This window comes from Pteropus alecto, unplaced genomic scaffold (assembly GCF_000325575.1).
Source record: "Pteropus alecto unplaced genomic scaffold, ASM32557v1 scaffold101, whole genome shotgun sequence".
Classification (NCBI taxonomy): Eukaryota; Metazoa; Chordata; class Mammalia; order Chiroptera; family Pteropodidae; genus Pteropus; species Pteropus alecto.
Genome location: NW_006432945.1, coordinates 14,664,603 through 14,669,484, shown reverse-complemented (window position 1 = coordinate 14,669,484; position 4,882 = coordinate 14,664,603). Strand labels below are relative to the sequence as shown.

The 4,882-nt window shown below is 41.2% G+C and overlaps 1 long non-coding RNA gene across 1 annotated transcript in view; it reads right to left on the bottom strand.

Moving 5' to 3' along the window:
- Positions 1-1,159: 1,159 nt before the first annotated feature.
- The window catches only part of LOC107195400, a 5,035-nt gene continuing 1,312 nt past the window's right edge, over positions 1,160-4,882 (bottom strand). Inside the window, exon 2 of the long non-coding RNA XR_003045056.1 lies at positions 1,160-4,153. This is a non-coding gene — a long non-coding RNA (uncharacterized LOC107195400). The remainder of the gene's footprint in view (positions 4,154-4,882) is intronic.

Below are 4,882 nucleotides of genomic sequence, written 5' to 3'. Positions count from 1 at the left end.
CAGCACTTCATGAATTACTACCAGTATGTTTAGCTCGAAATCAGGTCATTTAGTTTCTCTTCTATTAAAATGAAATGTCATGATGAGAATGTGGTATAGCATTGACCTTACAAAAGACTTGAGAATACTATCTTTGTGGTAAAATGAAACAAACCTGTCCTGTTGCAAACAGGTTTCAGAATGTACAGTAGCCAGTTTTAAGATCCACTGACTCACAGTGTTGTTAATTTATGTCTGCCAGTGACATTGTTAGACATTGAGTCTTTGGGTGTGTCGATGAAGAAATACGTAGAGGAACTGTATAATTTTTGTATAATCAAATGTGGCAATATCAGCATGTAACACAAACCTTTATCATAATTTAGTATTTTTTTATGATTCTCCTAATTATTCAGCATTAATAGTGCAAATGCCAGCTTATTTTCTAATTGGATAAGCTTGCTTTTTTTCTTTTTTTAGATAATGGAAAATTGGTTTTTTTTTTTAATGGATTGTATTTCATTACAAATGAGATGACAGCCACTTTATAGAAAGACTAGATTACATAAGAAAATTTTCATGTGAATCATTGAAGACAGAAATGTCTGAAGAGACTTCATACTCAAGTCTTCTGAGGGTCAAAACAATATATAAATTTGGAAGTCAACACAAGTTCACTGGCTCAGAACTTAAATGAAGTTAACCCAAACTCAGCATTGCTGGTTGGTGCCGAAATATTTGGAATGGAATTGAAAACTTGATTCTTAGGTTTTTAAATGTAATATGTTGCATAAACACATTGTAATATGTTCCCCTTGAAGGTGGGGAGGTGACAGCCTTTTGGCCCAACTGTGACATTATGCTGACCCTAGCAAGTAGCCTGAACCAGAGAATGTATAACGAGGTAATATTTTTATGGACTGACATAATTATTTTAGTGAGTTTTTAAGACTTTTAATTAAACTTTTGATGATCTCTCCATATACTCCTAAGAAGTGGGAGTTAAGGATAGGTCAAAGTATACAACCCTGTAAGCAAGTGTGTTCTCTCGTGGCTGTTGTTAAACAAACATATTGTTTCCTTGCACCAAGTGCTTTAAGCTCACTTTCGTGGTTTTCATAAGGACTTTTGAGGGCCATTATCTTCCTTTGCCAATCCCTTAAATATAAACACCTCAATATCCAGTGAGGGAAAGTTTATTTATTAAAACTGAAATGGGGAATAAGAAATTTCATTACAACAAACGAGTCTTTCAGTGGAGAAAAATCTAGAGGGAAATTTGCCATTAATTTTTAGGCTAGTCAAGTCATAGCTCTTTTAACTCATGGGGATTTCATCACTGCTCTTTAGAAGTTTTTACCCAGTCCAGGAACGTGTCTTTCTTCGGCGTTGGCAGTCTGGGCTTTCTGCTTCTTAAATGCCACTCTCATTTTAGTCTTTCTAAAGGAACTACTGGCTCCGTATCTTCTCAGTTACCTCAACACATATTTATCCTTTTCCCTCTGAAATGGCAAGCAGACCACAACTGAGACAATGAAGTACCATTCGATCTTCATTAACCAGAAGAATCATCTTCTTTCTTCACATCCTCACTGTGCCCCACGCTAAGAGTGGTGTTCTTCCAGCCCCTCAGGTCTCAGAGCTGAAAGGCCAACCTAGAACTTCAGAGAGTCTCTGAGATCACTTTTCTCAGTGGCTCAAGGTGAGGTGGCTTTCTGCTCCCTTGAATGGAGTCACTAACCGCAGTGCAAAATTAGTTCGAGCTGAAATGAAACAGCATGTGTTCGTGGTTATTTGCCTAAATGGCTGAACTGCACAAGCCTAATGTCTGAATTACCCAAGATAAACTGATTGGGGTTTTTTTTTGTTGTGTATTTTAGGAAAGTTTCTAATCAAAGAATTTGGAATTCTTAAAGAGCACTAAGAGTTGAGTCCTTTGGGGATATTTTCCTGATGGTTAGTAAAAACTAGTTATCTTTCTAAAATTGGAGAATGTTTTCCTACTGCCTCAGGGGCTTTGCATGTGATGTTTAAAATGCTATCTTTCACCCCCATTGTCCAATTCACTTTTCTGACACTTAAGATTCAGCTTATATTCTCCTACATCAGGGATGCTAACCCACAACCCCTCGGCATGAGTCTGGATTCTTGTTCTATGCTCTCCTAGATTTTTGCAAGCATTTAAGACACGTACCACAAGCGAAACTTACACATTTTCGTACATGTGATTAGGTTTTAATGTGTCTCTCCCGCTAAACTCTAAGCACTGTCTGATTCGCTAACTACAAACAGTTGCTAGTTCCTAGTCAAGTCCTTTTATATACTGCAGATATTCAATGCATATTTTTGACTAAAATATAAGACCTAATGTAGGAATGGAATACATTCCCCCAGAAATTAGTCTGTGCTTTCTTAATTGTAAGCTATGAATTTCTAATGGCTAATTTACTCCAGATCTTTCTATATTCCAGGATACGTTTGTCCTAATCCATGAAAACCACACTTCAAGTGTTTCCGGTGACCTACTCACTGCACAACTGTGTATAGCTTAAATACCACTTCAAACCTTTGAACCCCAGTATAGCTTTGCACATAGCGAACTACCATCAACATCCTTTTGGACGTTGCCCTCTATGGCAAAACTGTCTGTGCTTGATTTCTCCATTTCTGGTTGCCCAGACAACTACGCATGTTAGAGACTATCTTAGGTTGGATCTCTCAGATCTCATTAAGGGATTGAGGAAAATAGGATACAGGGAAGGGTGGGAGTCAAGCGAGGGTGCAGATTCAGGCAGTGTCCCCTAGAGAGCATCTTTGTTCTGATCCCATAGAACTCCGGGGTGTGGGTACAGAGAGAGCTGGACTGTCACACTCCTGCCCTGGTCAGTCATTGGCTAATGGTGGTGGGGGAAGTCAACTTCCCAGGACTTTTTAGCTTTCTCTCTTTGCAGGAAAAACTGCCCTAGTAGCTAGAGAAGTATCAGAGGGGGGTGTCATATGTGGTCAGTAAAAGAAAAACACACAGAAGCTGGGGAGGATGCACAGAAACGTGAGAAACGATGGTAGGGGATCTGAGAAGAGTTCCAGCAGTGTCCACTATAGAAGCTCTACCTCAGACCTACTCTCTGGCAAGGTAGATGACCAACTCTGTGCTCGGTTGTGTATTGTATGATTTTGGATTCAACTGTCATCTGTTTGCTAAAGACATGCGAATCTACTTGTCCTTCCCCGATTGTCACTGATTCCAACACAGCTCTTTAAATATAAGCTGGAGGTACCTAGCACATGATCACTGAAAGGGAGAAATAAGGAAGAAGAAAGAAAAGTCAGAAAAATATCTAGTGTCAAAAACAACAAACTAAATTAAATGACCTGACCATGCCCCTTGCCTCACCCTGTCTGCTTCATGAGATGCTGAAAAGCTATCATGCAATTTGGCCTCAGAGGAAAAGTTGTTTGGGTCTTGAAATTCAAGAGTAATTCACAGGCATGTACCTGATTAACTGGATAATCCCATTAGAATTTCATATTTGGCAAAGAGAAAAGCACACAGACATAGTTATGGCTTTTGACCAGCAATACAAAACAGTTCCAAAGCCTGGGAAACAGGGACCTTAGAGGAGAGTCTTGCAGGAAAATGTCCAGTGCCAGCATGCAGGTAGGCCGAAGCTTTCTAGAATGGCAACAGATTAGAAAAAGTGGTGGGAGTGGATGGGACAGGTGCAAGCAAAGGAACCCAAAACCCTGATAATATTTATCTTGGCTCAGGCTTCTTAATGACCATCAAATGAAATTGCGTTTTATAAATTTACTTTGACTAAGACATAAATTAGAAGTCCACTGCTAAAACTAAATAGAGGATTGTTTCAATGACATTTTTACAAGGGCCTGTTTTTGCCGAGTGTCAAGACAGGTCGAGGCACATAGTTAGGGAGATGGCGATGGAGGGGGACATCCTGTGGGACAGCATTCCATTCACATGAACTCGGTACCGTGGCAGTGGAAAAATCGGTTACACAAGGTCCAGCATGCTCTGGCCCTCAGGGCTCCAGCGGGCACGCTAGCTTCTCCCCTTCGCTGCCAGGCGCAGGTGCGCCCACTGAGTGTGCTGAGTTCCCTCCATCTTTGCTCTTGAGTGCCTGCCGATCTTCTCAGAGCCCAACGCGACCAGTGCCTGCCCAGGGGGAAAGAGGCAACGCTGACTCTTCTGCCTTCTGGTGACCTACTATCTGCTGGGGCCAAGGTTTCTTTAGCTGTTGTCAGCATTCAGAAGCCATCCTTTCCTTTTCTACCTACAGGGACTAATAATCGCTTTTTAAACTATTGCTTCCTTCGTGTATTCACCAAACATCCTGCTCTCAGACCTGGAGCCAAAGGCTTGCTGAGAACCTGCCTCCAGTGTCACCACCTTGACTTTTTTTTTTTTAGAAAAACTAAAAGAAGTTGGCCGTGTCTTTCGATGGAAAGCCAAGGAACTAGGTACATTGCTTGCCCTTATGGTAAGGCTTCAGATTCTTTGTGACTGTACTTTCATCCTTGAGAGATAAAGATGCTCTCGTAGAATTGAATGAAGCATCTTATGCCACTGCAGATTTTTATAATTGCCGTCATTACTTCCCTTTACATACTGACAAAAATGTGTGTCGTCGCTCAAGAGACCTCCAGGATATTCTTGTAGATTTTCTGTTCTGGTTTTTATCTGGTGAAAATTGATTCCTACGGGACTGGGGCTTTTACCTAAAATCCACATTACAAAACGCACGTAGAGCTGGGCCATGGAGAAATGGTGAGGGTGCCTTGCCGGGCCGAGGGAGTAGGGAGAATAGAAAGGGATTCGGACTGCTGCTCTCGGCTCAGCACCGTGAGTGGAACGTGAATTCAACGGGTTTTATTCTGATACCAA